This window comes from Lissotriton helveticus, chromosome 2_1, assembly GCF_964261635.1.
Source record: "Lissotriton helveticus chromosome 2_1, aLisHel1.1, whole genome shotgun sequence".
Taxonomy (NCBI): Eukaryota; Metazoa; Chordata; class Amphibia; order Caudata; family Salamandridae; genus Lissotriton; species Lissotriton helveticus.
The window spans coordinates 1,389,420,594-1,389,439,431 of NC_136059.1; positions in this window are offsets into that span (position 1 = coordinate 1,389,420,594).

An 18,838-nucleotide genomic window follows, 5' to 3' on the forward strand; every position below is an offset into this window, starting at 1 on the left:
ATTCAACAAGAAGAAGAAGAAGAGGAACAGGAGGACGAGCACGAAGAGAGGCAGTTTTTGCCTGAGCAGCCCAGGACGTCTCACCGGAAAGAAAACTTCATTTGGCAATTTTTTAAAATTCCCAAAGGTCAGAAAAAAGTAAATGCAAGATACGTAACTTGCCTTATATGTCAAGATAGACTGTCCAGAGGGACCGACAAAAAATACAGTTTCGGAAACTACACAATGCATCGCCATATGACTAGGTGGCATCCTAACAACTACAGTGCTGCACAGTTTCGGAACGACCTAGATAATCTCCCTATTATGGCCAGAAGATCTGTTGTACCGGAAGTAACGGGACCAGAGGGCAGGGAGATGGTGCCAAATATACAAATGAGATTTGGTGATGTAAAACACATCTGCGCATTTTGCGATGGATTCATTTCCTACGGAGAAAAAAGCATCACTCTGATCAACAGAGCTTTTGACTATCATATGCAAGTTTGTCCGAAACGCCCAAAATAATAAATACTTCTTTTTTTTGTTTTGTTGCTCCTGTTGAGCCCTTTACAATGAATCGTTTTCATTGCCCCCTCCAAGAAAAACCCCAAAAAATATAAAACTGTTCCGAAAAATTCAAAAACAGTAAAAAAATGTTCAGAAAAATAAAAAAAAAAGTTCTTTTCAGAACTACCTCCCCGTTATTAAAAAATTGGTACAATATTTGGAACTGTGCCAACCTCTATTTCTCTTAGTTCGCTTCCTAGTTCGCTCGCCGGTACGCGAACCGGAAGCGAACCAAAAACAGTAAGTATAAGGGAAGGAAACAGACACTTATGTTAAAAGAAACACAGCTATAAGGGAGTAAACTAGAGATACCATTACCCGTAATCCACTGCTGATGATGTCACATATTACATCATTCATGACATGCTCAGTGACATCATCAGCAGAGGATTGCGGGTTTTTTGGCAACATGCCTTATCCACGGTTTAATAACGCTGCCTTTTGCTTTATATAAGTTTTCAAATTGTATGAAATATATACCAATAGGTCGTTATGAACCTTTAGGTAGTGCTTTTCTTCATGAGGTCTGGTCGCTTCCATACACATACAGATGTTTCAAAGATGATCAAGAAGTTTATCTGAATGGAGAGGAATGCACTGAGACGCCAGATCATTCACTAATGTGTAGGCACATACAGTTACACGGTTCATGCAACAAACACCGACCAAATATGGCTTGCGTGTTGCAAGGCACGCCAGTTCCTGCTATCATCCCCACGTTCAAGTTGTTGGAAAATGGTAGTTATTTGATGCTCAATAATGAAGATTGTTCTGAGTTAATTAAAAGTATTCCTTTTATCGTAACAGTAAGTGAACGGGTTATTTGCTGCAGAAATGTTCTATTTCCTCCCACACATGAACATAGGGAGTTTTCAATCTGGCCACAAATACCAACCTTGGGACACGTTTCAACGGCATGGCAAGAATAAGAGCTCTTTTGTCTCAGAGAGAGGTGGCCTTGAGTTCGGCCCGTGAAACTTTCGTACTTCACATAGCGAACACCCATACAGAGGTGCACACCCTTTTCAATTAAGATTTGCCTTTCAATTTCAGCAACATGTTTCCGACTATCTTTAACGCATCCTCCACAAAGTCCCTGGCACACTTTTTTAAAGTTGTTACCAGTGGTCTCGTGACTTCATTTGAGAAAATCTTTGGAGTCATCCCTGCTTCCTTTCATTGTATTTTCTGCACTCTGGTTCGTAGATTGGCATTTTTACTTGCATTACCAGCGGACGCTCTTGTGCTTTTTTACATTTTTAAATATGGATGTCCCTCCTATGCAACCTCCGACCCTGCAGCTGCTGACACTGTTCCGCAATCGCATGCTAGAATATTATGGCACAATGCCGTTGGCGATATTAAGCACGGCATATGGATTATCTTTTCGGTTCTCCTACTTCACCTGTGTCCAGCCTGTATTTCACTGCCTGACCTGTGATTTCGATTGGGCCATTGATTTGTGTCTCTGCGGACCGGTTTCTCCTGACGTCGACTTTAATCAGCTGATGACTCCTATCATTACTCACGAGTTGGTTTGTCCTGGCGAAAGGATTATGGCTGTGGCATTGATGCATGGACTACTTGGTCCCTGGAATTTACTGGCGGCAGCACAGTCTTTCTTGGAACAGAGCTTTCTTGAAAACCCACCGAGCTGTCCTCTGATGGTGATAGAGGATCCGGTGCTGGGAGAGCACGTATGTTCTTTTCCGCTTTTAAATTGGATGGCTGAACTGTTTTCGGATGAAGACGGTGACTTCCTATTGGAGGCTGTTGCAGCTTATTTTGCATACACAGTTATGTCATAGACCTTTTTCATGTTTGATATGCTGAGTACTAGCATTTCATTGACAATTCATTGACTTATTTGTCAAGTTTTTATTATTTACCTTGCCTATTGGCTTAAGACTCGATAAAGTACTTGGCTGTTTTATTTTTCTTTAGCATTAAATTTTCCTAGTTTTTAATGCTTTACCTTGCGGACCGTCCACATATAAACTTGCAATCTGCTCTCATGAGATGGCACTTCTATTATCTTATTCAGTTCGTTTCCGGATCATGAGGAGGTGTCATCTAGGTCCTGGATATCTTTACACCGTGTTAAGTTAGCATGGGCTCATTACCGGTTTAAACGCCATTTTTCCTTTTTTGCAACTTCTGCACACGACACTTAGTTGTTGCTTTAGCTTTCCACCTAGTAGTTCATCGTGGTTTACATGAGAATAATATGTTATTGGTCTACTATCTGCTTTACTTGTTAAACTATATCTGTACAGCGAGTGCTAAAGTTTCAAGAACAACACGATACAGAATTGTTATGAGGTCTGATCTCCACGACTTCATACTCATAACATAAGTGCAACTTCTGCCAATTCTGGGCATGAGGCGGGTTTTATATTGCTTTGCCGAACACACATACACAACAGTTGATGCGGTTCACATGAAGAGAGAGCTGGTGTATGCTGATGTGATTCCTTCAAATCTAAGACACTAAAGTATGGGCACGCCCTAAACCAACACAAAGAGACCTTCTTAGCAAATAATATAATATGTGTATTAGGGAGGGTGAGATATAAGCAGCCGCGGGCCGTGGAGGGAGTTACGATGGGGCAGGGAGGCGGGGAGGGGGAGAAGCAGGGTGGAGCCCTCTCTACCTTGCCCCTCCCTCTCCCCGCCTCCCTGCCCCACCGTAACTCCCTCCACGGCCCGCGGCTGCTTATAAGTGTTGCTAACTCTTATTCATTTACAGCATGTTAACATACTGTCACCATTCGCTTTTTATGTACTAGTAACTATGCTGGTAATTTTGCTACTGATAATATGTGTACTTGTATTCTCCACCCTGCTTCTCCCCCTCCCCGCCTCCCTGCCTCACCGTAACTCCCTCCACGGCCCGCGGCTGCTTATAAGTGTTGCTAACTCTTATTCATTTACAGCATGTTAACATACTATCACCATTCACTTTTTATGTACTAGTAACTATGCTGGTAATTTTGCTACTGATAATATGTGTACTTTTATTATCTAAGGTACTACGCCTGAGAAGACGGCATTAGTAAATAAACATTTCAAATACACATCTGTTCTTCTTAACTCCATGTTCTGGTTTCTAAGAAATCTATAACGACCGACTGTTCATGAGTTCCACGTATCCTGAGGTACTATAAGTTCATATTCTGGATTGTCTAAACATTGAGAGTTTGTTATATCCAATGTGACACTGTACCTAGCTTGCTAAGGAGTTTTTGATTACTAACGTGAGTTTTGGGACACCCTAATTCGCCGAGGTTCCAATCCTCTGTCCACAGTTCTGTGTGAGAACAGAAACCCTGCGACAGGGGCACCCCCGACCCTTGCTGGAGCTTCATCACACTTGCGATACAACTCCAGCAATGCATTCGCCGAGGTTCCAATCCTCTGTCCACAGTTCTGTGTGAGAACAGAAACCCTGCGACAGGGGCACCCCCGACCCTTGCTGGAGCTTCATCACACTTGCGATACAACTCCAGCAATGCGCCACCTTTACGGCACAGATACATCACGCATCTGTGCTGTTTTTGCCCCATGATGCGCCGCATTGTAAATGCAGCACACCATAGGTGACGGAACAGCGGCACAGAATGACTAACACATCCCTGGTGATGCGCCAGTCATCATAAATGTATCCCTATGCTTCTTATCTTGTTAGAGATGAACCGCCATATGTATCATCAAAGTTATTTGCATTTCCTAAATAGCGAACTTTAAGGAATAAATAGCGATTCTTTACCATTCCTAGTTTGCGATGAGCTATTTGCTAATTAGCCGAATGTAGCCCAATGAAGCCCAATGTAGCCCAATGTAGCCCAAAGATGGCCGCCAGACACACAAAAAAACAAATGTAGCCCAAATATCAGCCAGATGTAGCCCAACTATAGCCCAGTGACAGAATGACCAATCAGCTTCGCAAACCTCCGTTACGCGAAGCGGAGCGCTGTTACAGATATATATCTTTTTTTGAACGTTAATTTCTCAAAATCCACTGGAGCACATATATTGAGACCTAGCAAAGGCACATCGGGCTACCAGTCCCTAATATTTTGCCAAGTTTCGTGCAAATCCATTCAGCCGTTCAATTATTATTATTATTATTTTTTTTTGCCCCGCGGGGCCCTTTTAAAACCTCCACATCAAACCTAGGGGGTCAGCGAGGATCTACTATGCCCCCTTATAGTTATTTCCCCCTTTGTTTTGACCTCCTCTTGTCTCTCGATCCTACCGAGAGACAAGATGGCGGCCGCTACGGACTGTTTGGAATGTTGACAGACGCCGGAGAACCAATCAGCTTCGCTTCACAAAGCTCCGTTGCGCGAAAAGTCCGCGAACCAGTGCGCTGCCCGGTCCGCTGTTACAGATATATATCTTTTTTTAAACGTTAATTTCTCAAAATCCACTGGAGCACATATATTGAGACCTACAAAAGGCACATCGGGCTACCAGTCCCTACAATTTTGCCAAGTTTCGTGCAAATCCATTCAGCCGTTCGGGCTAAAAGTGAGGCCAACCGCCCTATGGAAAACTCAATGTTAAAAACACGTTTTGGGACCCCCCTTTTTTCTCGGCCCCCACTGGACGAACCCCCCCCAAATTTTCAAGGGCTGCTCAGAAACAAAATGTGCCATTTTCCTGAAAATTTCAGCCAATTCCGTCCACAAACGCCAAAGTTATTAGACATAGAATTTTCAAAAAACCCATAGAGAAAAAATCCTAACTATATATACCTACTGGCGACCGCCAGTAGGTAATATATATATATATATATATATATATATATATATATATATTTCCGAGGATCAGAAATACGAAAATAAAGATTGCTCAAGCCCACACGATCAAGGTTGCAGGAAATTGATTTGCAAAGATTAAGACAAGAGACAACACGTTCACATGACCGCCGCCTCCATTATAGTTGTATTTAAAGGTACAGTAAAGAGACAAATTTATGAACATAACGAAAATACTAAATGTTCAACCATATAAAAATTATAATAGTAGTGAAAAAATGTTAAAAACATGGCATACATATAAGCAGAAATTGCATCATTATACGTACTGGATAGTGCTTGGTGGTGTTTTTTCCTTTTAAGCGTGCCATTTGATTACCCTGTTCATCTCAGAGTGGGGTGTGTTTCATTCTGAGAGCAGAAGTGTGTGTCTTCATTCCATGTTTATTTGTTAATGTTGTTAAATGCATAATGATTGTGCTAGGGGTAACGGGTCTAATGCCCCTATACTATTCTCAAAGGTTGGTGTTTGTGAATGAGCCAACACTCCAGTCACGAAGGTATTTGTGTGTTGTCACAAAAAAAAATGATAGTCCGTGTTAAAATAATTTACTACGTTAGGAGAGTGTGTGAAGGTATAGTACCAAGGTATGTATATCTGAGTGACTTATGGAGTTGGTGGGGAATCCGACATTGTCTCCAGTGCGCTTATATTTAACATGAACGTGATGTTGGGTGATGGATCTCAGCTACACTCATCCGTAAGGATAAAGAAAACATGGTCAACACCGCAATATCAATGATGCATTGTAACATAGTACGATCATCCTAACACATTTATCTAGAGAGACAAGACTGTTTGATCAAGGCAAAGTATAAACTGCTTAATATCTGCTGTGCTAAAAACGAGGAATAAGTGTCTTAAAACCATGTGAGGAAAGAGGTGGGGTGTGAGAGGTTCACCAGGCATGTTGGCAATATTGTGGATCTAGGTTCTATAAGTAGGAGTACAGTTCCTCATCTTGATTGAGACCATCAGGGAATTTAGTATCTGCTAGGAGGATAAAGTGTGACCCACATTTGCACAATGTTGCAATTCTATTACCTCCTCTAGGGTTAGGGGTGACTGTATCTCATCCAAAGAATCTGGCTTTGGTCCAGTCAGACTCATGTTCTGCGGCAAAATGTCTCGCTGTGCTATAACTTTGGTCACGATTGGTGATGGCCCCAGTGTTCTAAAATGCGTTTTTTCACTGAAAATGTAGTTGACCCAATATACCAAAGGTCACAGGGGCACACGATGGCATATGCTACAAAGTCAGTGTTACATGTTTTGAGTTTGGGGATTTTCCATTGTGTGAGTGTTCTCTGCAATGTTATCTCAGAAACATTATTGCGGGGTTTTTGCAGGCTTTACATTTTCCGCATATACAGAAGCCTTAGGCTTGCCTTAGCCAGTTATTTTCTTTCGGTTGGAGGTGGCTATGTACCAACATGTCTCTTAGATATGTACTTCTTTTGTACATGACAGATGGTGCTACGCTTATTTAATTTCTCAGAATTGGATCTTGTCTGAGAATATCCCATCAGTTACTCAGGATTCTGCATATTGCATGGGATTGACTGCAAAATCTGGTAACAAACCTTATGTTTTCTTTTGTATACTTTTCATATGTTCTGACTGGTTTGGTTTGTTTTTTCTAGAATTTCTTCTTTGGTCTGTTTTTGAACCAGCTTTTCTGCCTGAAATAATGATTTCTTGGAGTATCCTCTCTCCCTAAATCTCTCTTTCATCTCCTGTTTAGTGTATTCATAGGATAAGGAGGTGCTATAATTACGCTTCGCCCTGAGGAATTCACTATAAGGAATTTCCCAATTAAAGCTGGGGGGGTGCACACTGGCGGCGTGCAGGATGGAGTTCCCTGTGGTTTCCTTCCTAAACAAATTGATGCTTAGCCTCTTGTTTTTGATTGTTAGTTTGAGACCAAGGAAGTCAATACATTTCTGGCTGTAATGCAGTTAACATTTCAGATTCACAATAAACAAATTCAAATCATTTTCAGAGCCTTTCCAAATAAAAAAAAAATGTAATCGCTATATCTGAGCCATTTTGATACATTGTAGATCCAATGTTCTGTTTGGTTATTCCAGAGTACCTGTTTCTCCTACCACCCTTACATGAGATTGGAATAGCTAGGGGTGAAGCAGGTGCCCATAGAAGTCCCTTGCAATTGCCTGTACAGTACATTTTCATATAGAAAATTTTTTTCTTTCAAGCAAGTGGTGATCATTTCTGCGAGCATCAGAGTATGTTCCAAGAATTCTGCCTTCCGTGTCTTTAGAAAGAACTGACACGCTTTCAGACCATCTTCATGTCTGATGCTCGTGTATAGCGCCTCCACATCTAAACAAACTAGCCAATCGTTGTACCCCAAAGTAGATACCTATAGTTAGGAGCATGTTTCAATAGGAAAAGTGTTTTTTGACTGGCCTATATCTTTGGTGCCATTTGATGAATCTTCATGAAATGTTCCCCAAAAAAGTGTGCTGGTGATTCTTGTTGCACAGGAATGTATGCTTAAAGACTTTGCTGTATAAATGGTAAAAGGCTTTTTCCCATTTTAGCTCAGCATGGATTGCACTGTGCTAATCCTATGCTTAAAATCTTTGCTAAAAAAACAAATATTTGAGGTGAGCAGTGTTGCAGATGTTGCAGTGTGCTCTACCTAAATTTGGAAATTACCCAGAGTTCTCTGCTTCCTGTTTTGCATAATTTATTTGGAAAGTGTATTATTTTGATTTATACTGGGTGCCTTCTGGTGTCTGAACAAAGCTATTCCTCTCTGAAGCTCTATAATGAAAGTGAAACATGTGTCAGGGGTTGCTTTTATGCATTCCAGGTTGGTTTGGATGGCATTTTACCAATCCAAAACCTGTAATACTGTGCCTGGAGTGGTAAAAGCATTTGTAATGATGTAATTATAGAGCTAGGCATGGACAGCACCTTGCTAATCTTATGCTTAAAGACTTTGCTATAACAACAGATATATATGTATATATATGTATATATGTATATATATGTATATATGTATATATATATGTATGTATATATATATTCACTGAAAAAACCATAGGTTATAGACCATATATAGTTAGGAATTAGCATTTACAAAACCTTATTTTACTCACACAAAACCATTGAAATTCCATATATAGTTAGTTGCACTAACTATATATCGCGCACCCGCAATCCACTGCTGATGATGTCACATATTACATCATTCATGACATGGTCAGTGACATCACTGATGACATCACTGATGACATCTCAAATGACATCACTGATGACATCACTGATGACATCTCATTTGACATCAATGACCACATCACTGATGATATCATTCATGTGACAATACAATGCATCTCCTCACATTTTAATATAACCTCTGTTTCACCCAGTGTTAAATACAGAGTATAATTTTTGAAACCATTGACACACCAATACTAGTTACTACATACGCACTCACTGATTCCTATGTCTACACACACATTCACTCATTCACCCATACAATCATTCATACATACAATCACTCATCTTTACAACACTATCATATGCACTCATACACCTATACAGACACTCACAGTCTGCCACTCATCCATGGAGTTACTCACACACCTAGTCAGTCCTGTAAAGAATCAATGACACTTCCATTTTCTTTTCTATACAGTTAAACATAGAGCACCTTACATTTTCAAACATATACTAACACATACTTACCTTCTTATACAATCATTGATACAAGTACACATTGATCTGCACAGAGTCACACACCTCCCAGCCAGCCACACACACACTCAGTCTCCCATACAAATACTTGGACAATCAATCAGTAACCCATATAGTTAATCATATAGCTACTGATCAACACATGCAGCAGTTTACAGAACAACAGACATAATGATGCACAAATTAAGACAGTTTAGTCACTAACCCATGCACTCAGTGAGACACATTTAATCACTCACTCATACATTCAGTCATGCACCTACTAAATCCTTTGTCCAGACACTTATACTTCCACTCATTCTTCAATATGTAAGACACATTTTAACTTTACAGAAACATACAGTCACTGGATGTTGTCATCAGTGATGTCATCAGTGATGTCATCAGTGATGTCATTTGAGATGTCATCAGTGATGTCATCAGTCATGTCACTGACCATGTCATGAATGATGTAATATGTGACATCATCAGCAGTGGATTGCGGGTGCGCGATATATAGTTAGTGCAACTAACTATATATGGAATTTCAATGGTTTTGTGTGAGTAAAATAAGGTTTTGTAAATGCTAATTCCTAACTATATATGGTCTATAACCTATGGTTTTTTCAGTGAATTTTCAAGGTTTTGTAAATGCTAATTCCTAACTATATATGGTCTATAACCTATGGTTTTTTCAGTGAATTTCATTGGTTTTTTAACAGCTAATATCTGTAGCTGTAAAATGTATTCTTCTTTAAATCCAAAAATATATTTTATATGTTTATGAATAATTTTTTTTTTAAATATTTTTTTTTCTTCGTTCCCGCTTCGCGAATCGGGAAGCTTCCCGTTAGCTGACCTTGATGCCGCGAAATAGACCGCGAGCCGGTAAACGTTTCTTTACCGCAACTGCCGCGTTAGAAAACAACATCGTGACGCCTCCCGTCCGCATGACGTTTCACGTTGTCGCGTGATACGTCATATGACGTGCTACGTTAGCGAACTGGTACGCGAAGCGAGTCGCAAAGCGCAGGTTTCTGGAAGCAAACCGGGAGGCCCTGCAAAGCGCTTAACGTAAACACAGCAGGTCATGTGACTTGGTAATAACACTTTTCATTGGTTCATTTCACTTTTGGTTTCCTAATGATGTAAGACTAGGTCATATAATCTAAAATGAACACTTTTCATTGGTTGAGAACTCTTGTTTTTCCCAAATGATGAAAATCCCTCCTTCTTTCCTCACTCTGACTTTCATCATTGTGAGAGAAAGACCCTTTGTTACCAGTGAGCAATGGCTTCTTTAGTAGCTTCAGCTGGTGCTTCCCCACCACCTCCACCACATCCAAGGAAGAGTGGACCACCTGCTCAAGTTATAATTCAACAAGAAGAGGAAGAAGAGGAACAGGACGACGAGCACGAAGAGAGGCAGTTTTTGCCTGAGGAGCCCAGGACGTCTCACCGGAAAGAAAACTTCATTTGGCAATTTTTTTAAATTCCCAAAGGTCAGAAAAAAGTAAATGCAAGATACGTAACTTGCCTTATATGTCAAGATAGACTGTCCAGAGGGACCGAGAAAAAATACAGTTTCGGAAACTACACAATGCATCGCCATATGACTAGGTGGCATCCTAACAACTACAGTGCTGCACAGTTTCGGAACGACCTAGATAATCTCCCTATTATGGCCAGAAGATCTGTTGTACCGGAAGTAACGGGACCAGAGGGCAGGGAGATGGTGCCAAATATACAAATGAGATTTGGTGAAGTAAAACAAGTCTGCGTACATTGCAATGGATTCATTTGCTACAGAGAAAGTAGCATCACTCTGATCAACAGAGCTATTGACAATCATATGCAAGTTTGTACGAAACGCCCCAAATAATAAATACTTTTTTTTTGTTTTGTTGCTCCTGTTGAGCCCTTTACAATGAATCGTTTTCATTGCCCCCTCCAAGAAAAACCCAAAAAAATATAAAACTGTTCAGAAAAATTCAAAAAAAGTAAAAAAATGTTCAGAAAAATAATAAAAAAAATATAAAACAACAAAAACAATAAAAAAAAAAGTTCTTTTCAGAACTACCTCCCCGTTATTAAAAAATTGGTACAATATTTGGAACTGTGCCAACCTCTATTTCTCGTAGTTCGCTTCCCAGTTCGCTCGCCGGTACGCGAACCGGAAGTGAACCAAAACATTTTTTTTAAAAAAAGAACAGTAAGTATAAGGGAAGGAAACAGACACTTATGTTACAAGAAAGACAGCTATAGGGGAGTAAACTAGAGATACTATTACCCGTAATCCACTGCTGATGATGTCACATATTACATCATTCATGACATGCTCAGTGACATCATCAGCAGAGGATTGCGGGTTTTTTGGCAACGTGCCTTATCCACGGTTTAATAACGCTGCCTTTTGCTTTATATAAGTTTTCAAATTGTATGAAATATATACCAATAGGTCGTTATGAACCTTTAGGTAGTGCTTTTCTTCATGAGGTCTGGTCGCTTCCATACACATACAGATGTTTCAAAGATGATCAAGAAGTTTATCTGAATGGAGAGGAATGCACTGAGACGCCAGATCATTCACTAATGTGTAGGCACATACAGTTACACGGTTCATGCAACAAACACCGACCAAATATGGCTTGCGTGTTGCAAGGCACGCCAGTTCCTGCTATCATCCCCACGTTCAAGTTGTTGGAAAATGGTAGTTATTTGATGCTCAATAATGAAGATTGTTCTGGGTTAATTAAAAGTATTCCTTTTATCGTAACAGTAAGTGAACGGGTTATTTGCTGCAGAAATGTTCTATTTCCTCCCACACATGAACATAGGGAGTTTTCAATCTCGCCACAAATACCAACCTTGGGAGCAGATTTCAACGGCATGGCAAGAATAAGAGCTCTTTTGTCTCAGAGAGAGGTGGCCTTGAGTTCGGCCCGTGAAACTTTCGTGCTTCACATAGCGAACACCCGTACAGAGGTGCAGACCCTTTTCAATACAGATTTGCCTTTCCATTTCAGCAAGATGGTTCGGACTATCTTTAACGCGTCCTCCACAAAGGCCCTGGCGCACTTTTTTAAAGTTGTTACCAGTGGTCTCGTGACTTAATTTGAGAAAATCTTTGGAGTCATCCCTGCTTTCTTTCATTCTATTTTTTCCACTCTGCTTCGTGGATTCCCATTTTTACTTGCATTACCAGCGGACGCTCTTGTGCTTTTTTACATTTTTAAATATGGATGTCCCTCCTGTGCAAGCTCCCGCCCTGCAGCTGCTGACACTGTTCCGCAATCGCATGCTAGAATATTATGGCACAATGCCGTTGGCGATATTAAGCACGGCATATGGATTATCTTTTCGATTCTCCTACTTCACCTGTGTCCAGCCTGTATTTCACTGCCTGACCTGTGATTTCGATTGGGCCATTGATTTGTGTCTCTGCGGACCGGTTTCTCCTGACGTCGACTTTAATCAGCTGATGACTCCTATCATTACTCACGAGTTGGTTTGTCCTGGCGAAAGGATTATGGCTGTGGCATTGATGCATGGACTAATTGGTCCCTGGAATTTACTGGCGGCAACACAGTCTTTCTTGGAACAGAGCTTTCTTGAAAACCCACCGAGCTGTCCTCTGATGGTGATAGAGGATCCGGTGCTGGGGGAGCACGTATGTTCTTTTCCGCTTTTAAATTGGATGGCTGAACTCTTTTCGGATGAAGACGGTGACTTCCTATTGGAGGCTGTTGCAGCTTATTTTGCATACACAGTTATGTCATAGACCTTTTTCATGTTTGATATGCTGAGTACTAGCATTTCATTGACAATTCATTGACTTATTTGTCAAGTTTTTATTATTTAGCTTGCCTATTGGCTTAAGACTCGATAAAGTACTTGGCTGTTTTATTTTTCTTTAGCATTAAATTTTCCTAGTTTTTAATGCTTTACCTTGCGGACCGTCCACATATAAACTTGCAATCTGCTCTCATGAGATGGCACTTCTATTATCTTATTCAGTTCGTTTCCGGATCATGGGGAGGTGTCATCTAGGTCCTGGATATCTTTACACCGTGTTAAGTTAGCATGGGCTCATTACCGGTTTAAACGCCATTTTTCCTTTTTTGCAACTTCTGCACACGACACTTAGTTGTTGCTTTAGCTTTCAACCTAGTAGTTCATCGTGGTTTACATGAGAATAATATGTTATTGCTCTACTATCTGCTTTGCTTGTTAAACTATATCTGTACAGCGAGTGCTGAAGTTTCAAGAACAACACGATACAGAATTGTTATGAGGTCTGATCTCCACGACTTCATACTCATAACATAAGTGCAACTTCTGCCAATTCTGGGCATGAGGCGGGTTTTATATTGCTTTGCCGAACACACATACACAACAGTTGATGCGGTTCACATGAAGAGAGAGCTGGTGTATGCTGATGTGATTCCTTCAAATCTAAGACACTAAAGTATGGGCACGCCCTAAACCAACACAAAGAGACCTTCTTAGCAAATAATATAATATGTGTATTAGGGAGGGTGAGATATAAGCAGCCGCGGGCCGTGGAGGGAGTTATGGTGGGGCAGGGAGGCGGGGAGGGGGAGGGGCAGGGTGGAGCCCTCTCCACCCTGCCCCTCCCCCTCCCCGCCTCCCTGCCCCACCGTAACTCCCTCCACGGCCCGCGGCTGCTTATAAGTGTTGCTAACTCTTATTCATTTACAGCATGTTAACATACTGTCACCATTCGCTTTTTATGTACTAGTAACTATGCTGGTAATTTTGCTACTGATAATATGTGTACTTGTATTATCTAAGATACTACACCTGAGAAGACGGCATTAGTAAATAAACATTTCAAATACACATGTGTTCTTCTTAACTCCATGTTCTGGTTTCTAAGAAATATATAACGACCGACTGTTCATGAGTTCCACGTATCCTGAGGTACTATAATTTCATATTCTGTATTGTCTAAACATTGAGAGTTTGTTATATCCAATGTGACACTGTACCTAGCTTGCTAAGGGGTTTTTGATTACTAAGGTGAGTTTTGGGGCACCCTAATTCGCCGAGGTTCCAATCCTCTGTCCACAGTTCTGTGTGAGAACAGAAACCCTGCGACAGGGGCACCCCCGACCCTTGCTGGAGCTTCATCACACTTGCGATACAACTCCAGCAATGCGCCACCTTTACGGCACAGATACATCACGCATCTGTGCTGTTTTTGCCCCATGATGCGCCGCATTGTAAATGCAGCACACCATAGGTGACGGAACAGCGGCACAGAATGACTAACACATCCCTGGTGATGCGCCAGTCATCATAAATCTATCCCTATGCTTCTTATCTTGTTAGAGATGAACCGCCATATGTATCATCAAAGTTTTTTGCATTTCCTAAATAGCGAACTTTAAGGAATAAATAGCGATTCTTTACCATTCCTAGTTTGCGATGAGCTATTTGCTAATTACAAATTACCCATTCATTTCCTTCATTTCCATAGGGCGGTTGGACTCACTTTTAGCTCGAACGGCTGAATGGATTTCCACGAAACTTGGCAAAATTGTAGGGACTGGTAGCCCGATGTGCCTTTGCTATGTCTCAAGATATATGCTCCAGTGGTTTTTACGAAAATTAACTTTGAAAAATATATATTGGGCTACATTGGCCTATATATATGTTGGAGCCCAAATGTAGCCCAATGTAGCCCAATGAAGCCCAATGAAGCCCAATGTAGCCCAATGTAGCCCAAAGATGGCCGCCAGAGACAAAAAAAACAAATGTAGCCCAAATATCAGCCAGATGTAGCCCAACTATAGCCCAGTGACAGAATGACCAATCAGCTTCGCAAACCTCCGTTACGCGAAGCGGAGCGCTGTTACAGATATATATCTTTTTTTGAACGTTAATTTCTCAAAATCCACTGGAGCACATATATTGAGACCTAGCAAAGGCACATCGGGCTACCAGTCCCTAATATTTTACCAAGTTTCGTGCAAATCCATTCAGCCGTTCGATTATTATTATTATTTTTTTTTGTTTTTTTGCGTGGGTAGCGCCCGGTCCGCGAACCGGGAAGCGTTCTGGCCAGCGTACTGCAATGAAAAATGAATGATAGACTTTTCAAATACTGTATGTTAATTGATTGTTGGTTTTGTTGATTATTTTTTATTTATTTTTATTTTTCAAGCAATTATTTATTATTGTGATTGTGTTTCAAAATTTAATAACATTTCTAACATTTCACTGTCTGAAATGTCGTCATTTTCATTGAACATAGCTTGTAATCTATGAGGGTGTAAAATGTCCTCATTTTGAAGGAGGTCATCCACTGCTTGCACACATTGCAGTAGTTCTTGGTCCCAAGTTTCATCCATAAATTCTATATAATTTGGATCAATTCATTCTTGGCTGCTCTGTTGCAGGACAATTTGAAATGAAACTTTCTGTTCGCCTTCCATGTTGCCTGAAATTTGGATAAAAAAAATATATATTAGTAGAGATAGGGCACTGTTGGGATTAATTTTAGATAGGCATTTTTTAACAGAGAATTTATCTTTGGGCAGTGTATAGTATCAGAGTGGAAGTAGGAATATAAAAAAGTGTATGTGATTTAACGTAAGTAAATTCATAATTATAAAAGAGAAGCCTAACTCCATCCATAACTATAACAGAGAAGTCTATCTAAATCTATAACTACTACAGAGGGATAGTATATAACTATCAGAAAAAGTTTACCATATTAACTGATAGTGCACAATATAGTTCAGTTTTTAAAATAACAACTTACCTTTAGAAAGAAGTTGAAGTGATTAGTGAAAATCCAATTGAAATGTACACCAGGAAGTAGTAGTCAAAATGGCTGTGTTTCATTCTCTTCTTTTATATATATTCAGGTACATAACCAATCAAATGTCAGGTAAAAAAAGTAGTATACAAAGGGGGGGACAATGTGGACAATATTTATCGGGGTCCAATGTACGTGTCCAGTGAGCAATATACAACAATAGTACAAAGTTCCCCAGGGGAGAAAAGCAGCCACTCTCAAGAGTGTATAACAGGGAATCAAGTAAACCCTTTACGGAATAAGGATGCCTCACACAATTAGAAGGTTGGACAACAATAGCCGTCCGTCCAAGTAACCGTATCGCGTCATCATTGGCCTCCTGCTCCAACGACAAGCTGGCGGTGCAATGCCTGCCGGGTAACACGTAGTGTTACTCTTTTGGTGGAGATCTTTTATTCCTGGCCAATGGGTGCATGTGTGTGAGGGACCTAGAAAGTGCAATTGTGAGCGTGAGTGAAAGTTAAAAGTAAGTCAGTAGAGTCCATTTGAACATTTTTAATAGGATGGCTCACTGCTTAATTAAAATTGGTAAAGGGAGGGGTAGCGAAGCACAACAATAAGGGTGATGCGGCTTCGTTCAACCCTCGCCTATGATGTGGTCGACATGTTTCACGCCAGTTATGGCGATTCTTCAGGACCTAGGGTTGCTCATCAATTAGTGTGAAGTATCCCCCAAATTGAAGAAACTTCAGTATACAACCTGTGTTACAAGACAGCAAGTGTTACTGCGTTGGTTCTTGCCCTAGAAGTTGGGAAGAAATAGACAATTTCAGACCCGAAATGTATTCACTCAGGTTCTTACATGCAGCAACAAAAACCCAACATTCTACTGTGGTTAAACAAAAAATGTGTCCAAACCCGGTAAGGTGAAGGGAAAGAGAGGGCTGTGTGCGAAGGGGGAAGATGCATCACGTAGGGAAGTTACTACGGATACCATGGTTAAGTATATACCATTAATTATACTCCGGGCTGTGACACCCATTCGTGCTAGTACAGCTTAGTGGTAGTATAGGGATATCAATTAAAAAGAAATTCTGTGAGTACAAACTGAAACAGAGCCCCACGTGTGTTCATTAAAGCTCATTTGATTTGTAGCTTTTTTAACTTCTTTAACTTCTTTTGACTTTTTATTATTGGCGTGGTCGCTGATTGGTAAAGGTCGGCGTAATCTTACCTAAACCCTTTGATGGTCGGGCCCCACCGACTGTCCCTGGGAAGCCTGAGCGGCGGGGAGTCCCCTGTGTTTTGAGGGTAAAATGCAGATAATTTCTGTCATAATGATAATGTGTGTGATGTGATCGCCAGCGTGGATCACACAGTTTCACAATTGAATTAGACATTATTGTGTGTTGACACTGGTAATGGCGGTCATGGGTGATCAATAGCGTGAAACATGCAGTGTTTGCCAGGCATCTACATTTATTCTCAGTTTTGGTTTGACAGTTGTTATATTGGTCACTATTATACGTGCTGACTTAACCTGATCAGAGAGTAATGGTGATAATGCCAGCAGCCACAACAACAACAATCGCTCTTATCGCTGGTTTCAGGCTATACTAAAAACGGGTCGTTGCAGTCTTGCAAAGCAATCCGGTACCGCGTCCTGATCGTTTGGACGTCCATTGTACCCGGATCCCTGTGCCTTACCTGGATAGCTCTAGGCTGTGGCGGGTCAGAACCTACCCATCCCACGGCGGCGGTAAAGCAGAACAGCCGGTAGGACGCTGTACTTGCCGCGCTGTATTAAAGGCGGAGACCGCGAGCTCCGTGAGTGGGCGTGTCCCCGCGGTTGCTAGGAGACGTTCAGGAGCGTCGTGTGGGCAGAGAGAAAGGACTAGCTGGCAATGACTGTACCAGGCTTGCTGAGGTTGCACGCCATCTTGTAGTATTTGAGAAAATCAATGTGCACAGATTAACTCGCTGTTAGTACTGGGGGATGGTAACCACTATATGTATATACAAGGCATCATGCAATATTTGAGGAAACCAATGCGCACAGATTGAATGGCTATTGGTATTGGGGGGTGGCAACCAATATTACAGACATATACACATACACACACGAGCCACAGAGGATGAACAAGTCTGGATGGGTGGATGACCAGACAAGTAGAAGGAACGCAATATCATGCGTGTGCAGCTCAATGGTTGGATTAAATTGATATTTATATTGATATTTAGATTGGGGTTTATCTGGCCAGCGCATTCCACGGGACAGAATCATTAAGCCCCTGTGCATCAGTCTGAAGGCGGTGCACCCAACGCTGCTCCACCTTAAAAAGTCCCTGCTGATTGATTGAGGGGTGGCATTCCAGAACAGTCCATTTTACATCAGTGGGCAAATGGTTTGATTGTTGACAATGTTCATATAACTTAGTATGTGTCTTTTTACAACGAATATTGCTGTAGTGCTCCATAATGCGCAATTTGACAGTGCGCATCGTCATTCCGATGTAAATTAGGTTGCATGGGCATATAAGCATATAGATGCATTTAGCACTGTTACAGTTCGTATGCTTATTAAAATGCCAGATGAAATCATTGGGTAGTTGCAGGGATTTGCCCTGGATCGTCTGAGGGCAGATCACACAAGAACCACATCGATGATGACCCACGACAGGTGGCAAGTCCCATAAAGTATTCAGGGGGCGTATGCTGGACTTCTTCGGACGCGTGTGGATAAGAGTGTCCTTTAGGTTGGCCGTCCTCTTGAAAGCAAACCGGGGCCGCGGTAAATCAAGGCCTGCTGTATTTAAGATGCCCCAATGCGAGATCACAGCTTTCTTTATGAAGGAGGAGTTTCTGGTATAGGATGTCACGCATGTGATCGCGTCGTCCTTCTCCTTGGTATGGGTTTCCAAAAGTGAGGCTCTGTTATTGTTCAGGGCTCTTTTCATTGAATTCTTTAGGAGT